The sequence below is a fragment of the Bos javanicus genome, chromosome 4 (genome assembly GCF_032452875.1).
Source record: "Bos javanicus breed banteng chromosome 4, ARS-OSU_banteng_1.0, whole genome shotgun sequence".
Lineage (NCBI taxonomy): Eukaryota > Metazoa > Chordata > Mammalia > Artiodactyla > Bovidae > Bos > Bos javanicus.
In genome coordinates this window covers 94,869,903-94,882,484 of record NC_083871.1, presented here as the reverse complement: position 1 = coordinate 94,882,484, position 12,582 = coordinate 94,869,903, and the positions used below count along the sequence as shown (strand labels likewise).

The 12,582-nt window shown below is 58.8% G+C and overlaps 1 protein-coding gene and 1 long non-coding RNA gene across 3 annotated transcripts in view; one reads left to right on the top strand and one right to left on the bottom strand.

The window, feature by feature from the left end:
* The window catches only part of COPG2 (COPI coat complex subunit gamma 2), a 188,818-nt gene that overhangs the window by 144,614 nt on the left and 31,622 nt on the right, over window positions 1–12,582 (top strand). The gene's annotated exons all lie outside the window — the stretch shown is intronic.
* Window positions 6,051–7,327, bottom strand: LOC133246422 (uncharacterized). Its single transcript, XR_009736030.1, has 2 exons — window positions 7,275–7,327; window positions 6,051–6,139 (listed from the first exon to the last, which is right to left on the bottom strand). It is a non-coding gene; the product is annotated as an uncharacterized LOC133246422 (long non-coding RNA).

Here is a 12,582-nt window from a genome sequence, read left to right as displayed (position 1 = left end):
GCGGTTCCTCACTCTCTGGCCTATCGGACAGAGGTGGACCTCTCCTCCACCACCCTCTCTCAGTTGTCCGAGGTAGCTCACCTGACCTCCCACATCCTGGGCCCGGTTTCTAGATCTCTCCTGGTTTCTCCAGGTCACACACAGCAACACTTCTGCTACTCTCTGTGACCCCTCCAACTGGCCTGCGTTGTCTCCTCTGCTGTGTGCGCCCTTCTCAGTCTCCCATCCGCTGCTCAAGCCAGTTCAGCCGTCTCTGCCTCAGACACATTGTCACACACTGTCTGTCCACATGTCCAGCCTCCAAAGCTCCTATCCTCCCAGCTCCCCCCAGTGTAACCTTTCCTATTCCATTCAGATCGTTTCACACTCCTCTGACACATTCGAGGGGAACCTTTCCTGACTCTCTGCCTTCATCCCTTCACCACACTCCTGATACCTTTAGCCTCGCCCTGGGCTGCCACCCCTCCCTACCCCCAGCCTCCCTCTGCACAGAGCCCTGGGCCTGCTGCCGCCCTCCTCCTCCCCTCCCTCCTAGCAGCCACCTGTCCCCAGACGCTCTCCTGCACTGACCTCTCCCACCCACTTCGAGCTTTACATAAGTGTGGACGTCCGCTCTGGTGCTCTCTGCCCGCGTACATACAACCCCTCTTCCTTTCATTCTCCACTTGCATCCTTGGGCTTCGTATCTCAAGCATCCTGAGCTCTGGGACCACCCAGTAGGCAATTCACTCTTGAACCATTAACAGCAATTGCAGCACAACACCATCATTCAGGTGTCTTGTCGCCTACATCCATTTGCTCGCTGTCTGCCTGGTCCTGGGTCCTTTTCCTCCAAGTCTGACAGTCTGGACTCTGATGCTCGCTCAGACCCGGGGACTCATCTGCTCACCCTTCTCCACTGCGCCACTGCCTCGAGCAGCCCATCCTGTGCTGGCCTCTTCCCACCTCTCCCACTTCCTCACTCGCCTGACCTGTGCTGTGCTCTTTGTCCTGCAGGGGCTTCCTCATGCCCTTTGCCCACTCCTAGGGGTAGGTTCTCCGCACCCACTGTCTCCTAGCTCCCTGCCGTCCCTCTGGGCACAGTGTGTTCCTGGATCCTCTCAACAAGCCTCCTCTCCTCTCCTGGCTCCCGGGCGCCGTCTCCCGCGGTTCCTCACTCTCTGGCCTATCGGAAAGAGGTGGACCTCTCCTCCACCACCCTCTCTCAGTTGTCCGAGGTAGCTCACCTGACCTCCCACATCCTGGGCCCGGTTTCTAGATCTCTCCTGGTTTCTCCAGGTCACACACAGCAACACTTCTGCTACTCTCTGTGACCCCTCCAGCCGGCCTGCGTTGTCTCCTCTGCTGTGTGCGCCCTTCTCAGTCTCCCATCCGCTGCTCAACCCAGTTCTGCCGTCTCTGCCTCAGACACATTGTCACACACTGTCTGTCCACATGTCCAGCCTCCAAAGCTCCTATCCTCCCAGCTCCCCCTGTGTAACCTTTCCGATTCCATTCAGATCGTTTCACGCTCCTCTGACACATTCGAGGCGAACCTTTCCTGACTCTCTGCCTTCATCCCTTCACCACACTCCTGATACCTTTAGCCTCGCCCTGGGCTGCCACCCCTCACTACCCCCAGCCTCCCTCTGCACTGAGCCCTGGGCCTGCTGCCGCCCTCCTCCTCCCCTCCCTCCTAGCAGCCACCTGTCCCCAGACGCTCTCCTGCACTGACCTCTCCCACCCACTTCGAGCTTTACATAAGTGTGGACGTCCGCTCTGGTGCTCTCTGCCCGCGTACATACAACCCCTCTTCCTTTCATTCTCCACTTGCATCCTTGGGCTTCGTATCTCAAGCATCCTGAGCTCTGGGACCATCAAGTTGGCAATTCACTCTTGAACCATTAACAGCAATTGCAGCATAACACCATCATTCAGGTGCCTTGTCGCCTACATCCATTTGCTCGCTGTCTGCCTGGTCCTGGGTCCTTTTCCTCCAAGTCTGACAGTCTGGACTCTGATGCTCCCTCAGACCCGGGGGCTCATCTGCTCACCCTTCTCCACAGCCCCACTGCCTCTAGCAGCCCATCCTGCGCTGGCCTCTTCCCACTTCTTCACTCGCCTGACCTATGCTGTGCTCTTCCTCCTGCGGGGGCTTCCTCATGCCCTTGGCCCACTCTGGGGGGCAGGTTCTCCACACCCACTCTCTCCTAGCTCCCTGCCGTCCCTCTGGGCCCAGTGTGTTCCCGGATCCTCTCAACAAGCCTCTCCTCCTCTCCTGGCTGCCGGGTCCGTCTCCTGCGGTTACTCAGTATCTGGCCTATCGGACATAGGTGGTCCTCTCCTCCACCACCATCTCTCAGTTGTCCGAGGTAGCTCACCTTGCCTCCCACATCCTGGGCCCGGTTTCTAGGTCTCTCCTGGTTTCTCCAGGGCACACACAGCAACACTTCCGCTACTCTCTGTGACCCCTCCAGCCAGCCTCAGTTGTCTCCTCTGCTGTGTGCGCTCTTCTCAGTCTCCCATCCGCTGCTCAACCCAGTTCAGCCGTCTCGGGCTCAGACACATTGTCACACACTGTCTGTCCACATGTCCAGCCTCCAAAGCTCCTATCCTCCCAGCTCCCCCCAGTGTAACCTTTCCTATTCCATTCAGATCGTTTCACACTCCTCTGACACATTCGAGGGGAACCTTTCCTGACTCTCTGCCTTCATCCCTTCACCACACTCCTGATACCTTTAGCCTCGCCCTGGGCTGCCACCCCTCCCTACCCGCAGCCTCCCTCTGCACAGAGCCCTGGGCCTGCTGCCGCCCTCCTCCTCCCCTCCCTCTTAGCAGCCACCTGTCCCCAGACGCTCTCCTGCACTGACCTCTCCCACACACTTCGGCCTTTCCATCAGTGTGGACGTCCCCTCTGGTGCTCTCTGCCCGCGTACATACAACCCCTCTTCCTTTCAGTCTGCACTTGCATGTCTGGGCTTCGTATCTCAAGCATCCTCAGCTCTGGGGCCACCAAGTTGGCAATTCACTCTTGAACCATTAACAGCAATTCCAACACAACACCATCATTCAGGTGCCTTGTCCCCTACATCCATTTGCTCGCTGTCTGCCTGGTCCTGGGTCCTTTTCCTCCAAGTCTGACAGTCTGGACTCTGATGCTCGCTCAGACCCGGGGGCTCATGTGCTCACCCTTCTCCACTGGGACACTGCCTCGAGCAGCCCATCCTGTGCTGGCCTCTTCCCACCTCTCCCACTTCCTCACTCGCCTGACCTCTGCTGTGCTCTTCCTCCTGCAGGGTCTTCCTCATGCCCTTTGCCCACTCCTAGGGGTAGGTTCTCCGCACCCACTCTCTCCTAGCTCCCTGCCGTCCCTCTGGGCACAGTGTGTTCCTGGATCCTCTCAACAAGCCTCCTCTCCTCTCCTGGCTCCCGGGCGCCGTCTCCCGCGGTTCCTCACTCTCTGGCCTATCGGACAGAGGTGGACCTCTCCTCCACCACCCTCTCTCAGTTGTCCGAGGTAGCTCACCTGACCTCCCACATCCTGGGCCCGGTTTCTAGATCTCTCCTGGTTTCTCCAGGTCACACACAGCAACACTTCTGCTACTCTCTGTGACCCTTCCAGCTGGCCTGCGTTGTCTCCTCTGCTGTGTGCGCCCTTCTCAGTCTCCCATCCGCTGCTCAAGCCAGTTCAGCCGTCTCTGCCTCAGACACATTGTCACACACTGTCTGTCCACATGTCCAGCCTCCAAAGCTCCTATCCTCCCAGCTCCCCCCAGTGTAACCTCTCCTATTCCATTCAGATCGTTTCACACTCCTCTGACACATTCGAGGGGAACCTTTCCTGACTCTCTGCCTTCATCCCTTCACCACACTCCTGATACCTTTAGCCTCGCCCTGCGCTGCCACCCCTCCCTACCCCCAGCCTCCCTCTGCACTGAGCCCTGGGCCTGCTGCCGCCCTCCTCCTCCCCTCCCTCCTAGCAGCCACCTGTCCCCAGACGCTCTCCTGCACTGACCTCTCCCACCCACTTCGAGCTTTACATAAGTGTGGACGTCCGCTCTGGTGCTCTCTGCCCGCGTACATACAACCCCTCTTCCTTTCAACCTCCACTTGCATCCTTGGGCTTCGTATCTCAAGCATCCTCAGCTCTGGCGCCACCAAGTTGGCAATTCACTCTTGAACCATTAACAGCAATTCCAACACAACACCATCATTCAGGTGCCTTGTCGCCTACATCCATTTGCTCGCTGTCTGCCTGGTCCTGGGTCCTTTTCCTCCAAGTCTGACAGTCTGGACTCTGATGCTCCCTCAGACCCGGGGGCTCATCTGCTCACCCTTCTCCACAGCCCCACTGCCTCTAGCAGCCCATCCTGCGCTGGCCTCTTCCCACTTCTTCACTCGCCTGACCTATGCTGTGCTCTTCCTCCTGCGGGGGCTTCCTCATGCCCTTGGCCCACTCTGGGGGGCAGGTTCTCCACACCCACTCTCTCCTAGCTCCCTGCCGTCCCTCTGGGCCCAGTGTGTTCCCGGATCCTCTCAACAAGCCTCTCCTCCTCTCCTGGCTGCCGGGTCCGTCTCCTGCGTTTACTCAGTCTCTGGCCTATCGGACATAGGTGGTCCTCTCCTCCACCACCCTCTCTCAGTTGTCCGAGGTAGCTCACCTTACCTCCCACATCCTGGGCCCGGTTTCTAGGTCTCTCCTGGTTTCTCCAGGGCACACACAGCAACACTTCCGCTACTCTCTGTGACCCCTCCAGCCAGCCTCAGTTGTCTCCTCTGCTGTGTGCGCCTTTCTCAGTCTCCCATCCGCTGCTCAACCCAGTTCAGCCGTCTCTGGCTCAGACACAGTGTCACACACTGTCCGTCCACATGTCCAACCTCCAAAGCTCCTATCCGTCCAGCTCCTCCAAGTGTAACCTTTCCTGTTCCATTCAGATCGTTTCACACTCCTCTGACACATCCGTGAGGAACCCTTCCTGACTCTCTGCCTTCATCCCTTCGCCACAGTGCTGATACCTTTAGCCTCGCCCTGGGCTGCCACCCCTCCCTACCCCATCCTCCCTCTGCACAGAACCCTGGGCCTGCTGCCGCCCTCCTCCTCCCCTCCCTCCTAGCAGCCACCTCTCCCCAGACGCTCTCCTGCACTGACGTCTCCCACCCACTTCGGCCTTTCCATCAGTGTGGACGTCCCCTCTGGTGCTCTCTGCCCGTGTACATACAACCCCTCTTCCTTTCAGTCTGCACTTGCATGTCTGGGCTTCGTATCTCAAGCATCCTCAGCTCTGGGGCCACCAAGTTGGCAATTCACTCTTGAACCATTAACAGCAATTGTAGCACAACACCATCATTCAGGTGCCTTGTCGCCTACATCCATTTGCTCGCTGTCTGCCTGGTCCTGGGTCCTTTTCCTCCAAGTCTGACAGTCTGGACTCTGATGCTCGCTCAGACCCGGGGGCTCATCTGCTCACCCTTCTCCACTGCACCACTGCCTCGAGCAGCCCATCCTGTGCTGGCCTCTTCCCACCTCTCCCACTTCCTCACTCGCCTGACCTCTGCTGTGCTCTTCCTCCTGCAGGGGCTTCCTCATGCCCTTTGCCCACTCCTAGGGGTAGGTTCTCCGCACCCACTGTCTCCTAGCTCCCTGCCGTCCCTCTGGGCACTGTGTGTTCCTGGACCCTCTCAACAAGCCTCCTCTCCTCTCCTGGCTCCCGGGCGCCGTCTCCCGCGGTTCCTCACTCTCTGGCCTATCGGAAAGAGGTGGACCTCTCCTCCACCACCCTCTCTCAGTTGTCCGAGGTAGCTCACCTGACCTCCCACATCCTGGGCCCGGTTTCTAGATCTCTCCTGGTTTCTCCAGGTCACACACAGCAACACTTCTGCTACTCTCTGTGACCCCTCCAGCTGGCCTGCGTTGTCTCCTCTGCTGTGTGCGCCCTTCTCAGTCTCCCATCCGCTGCTCAAGCCAGTTCAGCCGTCTCTGCCGCAGACACATTGTCACACACTGTCTGTCCACATGTCCAGCCTCCAAAGCTCCTATCCTCCCAGCTCCCCCCAGTGTAACCTCTCCTATTCCATTCAGATCGTTTCACACTCCTCTGACACATTCGAGGGGAACCTTTCCTGACTCTCTGCCTTCATCCCTTCACCACACTCCTGATACCTTTAGCCTCGCCCTGGGCTGCCACCCCTCCCTACCCCCAGCCTCCCTCTGCACTGAGCCCTGGGCCTGCTGCCGCCCTCCTCCTCCCCTCCCTCCTAGCAGCCACCTGTCCCCAGACGCTCTCCTGCACTGACCTCTCCCACCCACTTCGAGCTTTACATAAGTGTGGACGTCCGCTCTGGTGCTCTCTGCCCGCGTACATACAACCCCTCTTCCTTTCAACCTCCACTTGCATCCTTGGGCTTCATATCTCAAGCATCCTGAGCTCTGGGACCATCAAGTTGGCAATTCACTCTTGAACCATTAACAGCAATTGCAGCACAACACCATCATTCAGGTGCCTTGTCGCCTACATCCATTTGCTCGCTGTCTGCCTGGTCCTGGGTCCTTTTCCTCCAAGTCTGACAGTCTGGACTCTGATGCTCCCTCAGACCCGGGGGCTCATCTGCTCACCCTTCTCCACAGCCCCACTGCCTCTAGCAGCCCATCCTGCGCTGGCCTCTTCCCACTTCTTCACTCGCCTGACCTATGCTGTGCTCTTCCTCCTGCGGGGGCTTCCTCATGCCCTTGGCCCACTCTGGGGGGCAGGTTCTCCACACCCACTCTCTCCTAGCTCCCTGCCGTCCCTCTGGGCCCAGTGTGTTCCCGGATCCTCTCAACAAGCCTCTCCTCCTCTCCTGGCTGCCGGGTCCGTCTCCTGCGTTTACTCAGTCTCTGGCCTATCGGACATAGGTGGTCCTCTCCTCCACCACCCTCTCTCAGTTGTCCGAGGTAGCTCACCTTACCTCCCACATCCTGGGCCCGGTTTCTAGGTCTCTCCTGGTTTCTCCAGGGCACACACAGCAACACTTCCGCTACTCTCTGTGACCCCTCCAGCCAGCCTCAGTTGTCTCCTCTGCTGTGTGCGCCCTTCTCAGTCTCCCATCCGCTGCTCAACCCAGTTCAGCCGTCTCTGGCTCAGACACAGTGTCACACACTGTCCGTCCACATGTCCAACCTCCAAAGCTCCTATCCGTCCAGCTCCTCCAAGTGTAACCTTTCCTGTTCCATTCAGATCGTTTCACACTCCTCTGACACATCCGTGGGGAACCCTTCCTGACTCTCTGCCTTCATCCCTTCGCCACAGTGCTGATACCTTTAGCCTCGCCCTGGGCTGCCACCCCTCCCTACCCCAGCCTCCCTCTGCACAGAACCCTGGGCCTGCTGCCGCCCTCCTCCTCCCCTCCCTCCTAGCAGCCACCTCTCCCCAGACGCTCTCCTGCACTGACGTCTCCCACCCACTTCGGCCTTTCCATCAGTGTGGACGTCCCCTCTGGTGCTCTCTGCCCGTGTACATACAACCCCTCTTCCTTTCAGTCTGCACTTGCATGTCTGGGCTTCGTATCTCAAGCATCCTCAGCTCTGGGGCCACCAAGTTGGCAATTCACTCTTGAACCATTAACAGCAATTGTAGCACAACACCATCATTCAGGTGCCTTGTCGCCTACATCCATTTGCTCGCTGTCTGCCTGGTCCTGGGTCCTTTTCCTCCAAGTCTGACAGTCTGGACTCTGATGCTCCCTCAGACCCGGGGACTCATCTGCTCACCCTTCTCCACTGCACCACTGCCTCGAGCAGCCCATCCTGTGCTGGCCTCTTCCCACCTCTCCCACTTCCTCACTCGCCTGACCTGTGCTGTGCTCTTCCTCCTGCAGGGGCTTCCTCATGCCCTTTGCCCACTCCTAGGGGTAGGTTCTCCGCACCCACTGTCTCCTAGCTCCCTGCCGTCCCTCTGGGCACAGTGTGTTCCTGGATCCTCTCAACAAGCCTCCTCTCCTCTCCTGGCTCCCGGGCGCCGTCTCCCGCGGTTCCTCACTCTCTGGCCTATCGGACAGAGGTGGACCTCTCCTCCACCACCCTCTCACAGTTGTCCGAGGTAGCTCACCTGACCTCCCACATCCTGGGCCCGGTTTCTAGATCTCTCCTGGTTTCTCCAGGTCACACACAGCAACACTTCTGCTACTCTCTGTGACCCCTCCAGCCGGCCTGCGTTGTCTCCTCTGCTGTGTGCGCCCTTCTCAGTCTCCCATCCGCTGCTCAAGCCAGTTCAGCCATCTCTGCCTCAGACACATTGTCACATACTGTCTGTCCACATGTCCAGCCTCCAAAGCTCCTATCCTCCCAGCTCCCCCCAGTGTAACCTTTCCTATTCCATTCAGATCGTTTCACACTCCTCTGACACATTCGAGGGGAACCTTTCCTGACTCTCTGCCTTCATCCCTTCACCACACTCCTGATACCTTTAGCCTCGCCCTGGGCTGCCACCCCTCCCTACCCCCAGCCTCCCTCTGCACTGAGCCCTGGGCCTGCTGCCGCCCTCCTCCTCCCCTCCCTCCTAGCAGCCACCTGTCCCCAGACGCTCTCCTGCACTGACCTCTCCCACCCACTTCGAGCTTTACATAAGTGTGGACGTCCGCTCTGGTGCTCTCTGCCCGCGTACATACAACCCCTCTTCCTTTCATTCTCCACTTGCATCCTTGGGCTTCGTATCTCAAGCATCCTGAGCTCTGGGACCATCAAGTTGGCAATTCACTCTTGAACCATTAACAGCAATTGCAGCACAACACCATCATTCAGGTGTCTTGTCGCCTCCATCCATTTGCTCGCTGTCTGCCTGGTCCTGGGTCCTTTTCCTCCAAGTCTGACAGTCTGGACTCTGATGCTCGCTCAGACCCGGGGACTCATCTGCTCACCCTTCTCCACTGCGCCACTGCCTCGAGCAGCCCATCCTGTGCTGGCCTCTTCCCACCTCTCCCACTTCCTCACTCGCCTGACCTGTGCTGTGCTCTTCGTCCTGCAGGGGCTTCCTCATGCCCTTTGCCCACTCCTAGGGGTAGGTTCTCCGCACCCACTGTCTCCTAGCTCCCTGCCGTCCCTCTGGGCACAGTGTGTTCCTGGATCCTCTCAACAAGCCTCCTCTCCTCTCCTGGCTCCCGGGCGCCGTCTCCCGCGGTTCCTCACTCTCTGGCCTATCGGAAAGAGGTGGACCTCTCCTCCACCACCCTCTCTCAGTTGTCCGAGGTAGCTCACCTGACCTCCCACATCCTGGGCCCGGTTTCTAGACCTCTCCTGGTTTCTCCAGGTCACACACAGCAACACTTCTGCTACTCTCTGTGACCCCTCCAGCCGGCCTCAGTTGTCTCCTCTGCTGTGTGCGCCCTTCTCAGTCTCCCATCCGCTGCTCAAGCCAGTTCAGCCGTCTCTGCCTCAGACACATTGTCACACACTGTCTGTCCACATGTCCAGCCTCCAAAGCTCCTATCCTCCCAGCTCCCCCCTGTGTAACCTTTCCGATTCCATTCAGATCGTTTCACGCTCCTCTGACACATTCGAGGCGAACCTTTCCTGACTCTCTGCCTTCATCCCTTCACCACACTCCTGATACCTTTAGCCTCGCCCTGGGCTGCCACCCCTCCCTACCCCCAGCCTCCCTCTGCACTGAGCCCTGGGCCTGCTGCCGCCCTCCTCCTCCCCTCCCTCCTAGCAGCCACCTGTCCCCAGCCGCTCTCCTGCACTGACCTCTCCCACCCACTTCGAGCTTTACATAAGTGTGGACGTCCGCTCTGGTGCTCTCTGCCCGCGTACATACAACCCCTCTTCCTTTCATTCTCCACTTGCATCCTTGGGCTTCGTATCTCAAGCATCCTGAGCTCTGGGACCATCAAGTTGGCAATTCACTCTTGAACCATTAACAGCAATTGCAGCATAACACCATCATTCAGGTGCCTTGTCGCCTACATCCATTTGCTCGCTGTCTGCCTGGTACTGGGTCCTTTTCCTCCAAGTCTGACAGTCTGGACTCTGATGCTCCCTCAGACCCGGGGGCTCCTCTGCTCACCCTTCTCCACAGCCCCACTGCCTCTAGCAGCCCATCCTGCGCTGGCCTCTTCCCACTTCTTCACTCGCCTGACCTATGCTGTGCTCTTCCTCCTGCGGGGGCTTCCTCATGCCCTTGGCCCACTCTGGGGGGCAGGTTCTCCACACCCACTCTCTCCTAGCTCCCTGCCGTCCCTCTGGGCCCAGTGTGTTCCCGGATCCTCTCAACAAGCCTCTCCTCCTCTCCTGGCTGCCGGGTCCGTCTCCTGCCGTTACTCACTCTCTGGCCTATCGGACATAGGTGGTCCTCTCCTCCACCACCCTCTCTCAGTTGTCCGAGGTAGCTCACCTTACCTCCCACATCCTGGGCCCGGTTTCTAGGTCTCTCCTGGTTTCTCCAGGGCACACACAGCAACACTTCCGCTACTCTCTGTGACCCCTCCAGCCAGCCTCAGTTGTCTCCTCTGCTGTGTGCGCCCTTCTCAGTCTCCCATCCGCTGCTCAACCCAGTTCAGCCGTCTCTGGCTCAGACACAGTGTCACACACTGTCCGTCCACATGTCCAACCTCCAAAGCTCCTATCCGTCCAGCTCCTCCAAGTGTAACCTTTCCTGTTCCATTCACATCCTTTCACACTCCTCTGACACATCCGTGGGGAACCCTTCCTGACTCTCTGCCTTCATCCCTTCGCCACAGTGCTGATACCTTTAGCCTCGCCCTGGGCTGCCACCCCTCCCTACCCCAGCCTCCCTCTGAACAGAGCCCTGGGCCTGCTGCCGCCCTCCTCCTCCCCTCCCTCCTAGCAGCCACCTCTCCCCAGACCCTCTCCTGCACTGACGTCTCCCACCCTCTTCGGCCTTTCCATCAGTGTGGACGTCCGCTCTGGTGCTCTCTGCCCGCGTACATACAACCCCTCTTCCTTTCAGTCTGCACTTGCATGTCTGGGCTTCGTATCTCAAGCATCCTCAGCTCTGGGGCCACCAAGTTGGCAATTCACTCTTGAACCATTAACAGCAATTCCAACACAACACCATCATTCAGGTGCCTTGTCGCCTACATCCATTTGCTCGCTGTCTGCCTGGTCCTGGGTCCTTTTCCTCCAAGTCTGACAGTCTGGACTCTGATGCTCGCTCAGACCCGGGGGCTCATCTGCTCACCCTTCTCCACTGCGCCACTGCCTCGAGCAGCCCATCCTGTGCTGGCCTCTTCCCACCTCTCCCACTTCCTCACTCGCCTGACCTCTGCTGTGCTCTTCCTCCTGCAGGGGCTTCCTCATGCCCTTTGCCCACTCCTAGGGGTACGTTCTCGGCACCCACTCTCTCCTAGTTCCCTGCCGTCCCTCTGGGCACAGTGTGTTCCTGGATCCTCTCAACAAGCCTCCTCTCCTCTCCTGGCTCCCGGGCGCCGTCTCCCGCGGTTCCTCACTCTCTGGCCTATCGGACAGAGGTGGACCTCTCCTCCACCACCCTCTCTCAGTTGTCCGAGGTAGCTCACCTGACCTCCCACATCCTGGGCCCGGTTTCTAGATCTCTCCTGGTTTCTCCAGGTCACACACAGCAACACTTCTGCTACTCTCTGTGACCCCTCCAGCCGGCCTGCGTTGTCTGCTCTGCTGTGTGCGCCCTTCTCAGTCTCCTATCCGCTGCTCAAGCCAGTTCAGCCGTCTCTGCCTCAGACACATTGTCACACACTGTCTGTCCACATGTCCAGCCTCCAAAGCTCCTATCCTCCCAGCTCCCCCCAGTGTAACCTTTCCTATTCCATTCAGATCGTTTCACACTCCTCTGACACATTCGAGGGGAACCTTTCCTGACTCTCTGCCTTCATCCCTTCACCACACTCCTGATACCTTTAGCCTCGCCTTGGGCTGCCACCCCTCCCTACCCCCAGCCTCCCTCTGCACTGAGCCCTGGGCCTGCTGCCGCCCTCCTCCTCCCCTCCCTCCTAGCAGCCACCTGTCCCCAGACGCTCTCCTGCACTGACCTCTCCCACCCACTTCGAGCTTTACATAAGTGTGGACGTCCGCTCTGGTGCTCTCTGCCCGCGTACATACAACCCCTCTTCCTTTCATTCTCCACTTGCATCCTTGGGCTTCGTATCTCAAGCATCCTGAGCTCTGGGACCATCAAGTTGGCAATTCACTCTTGAACCATTAACAGCAATTGCAGCACAACACCATCATTCAGGTGCCTTGTCGCCTACATCCATTTGCTCGCTGTCTGCCTGGTCCTGGGTCCTTTTCCTCCAAGTCTGACAGTCTGGACTCTGATGCTCGCTCAGACCCGGGGGCTCATCTGCTCACCCTCCTCCACTGCGCCACTGCCTCGAGCAGCCCATCCTGTGCTGGCCTCTTCCCACCTCTCCCACTTCCTCACTCGCCTGACCTCTGCTGTGCTCTTCCTCCTGCAGGGGCTTCCTCATGCCCTTTGCCCACTCCTAGGGGTAGGTTCTCCGCACCCACTGTCTCCTAGCTCCCTGCCGGCCCTCTGGGCACAGTGTGTTCCTGGATCCTCTCAGCAAGCGTCCTCTCCTCTCCTGGCTCCCGGGCGCCGTCTCCCGCGGTTCCTCACTCTCTGGCGTATCGGACAG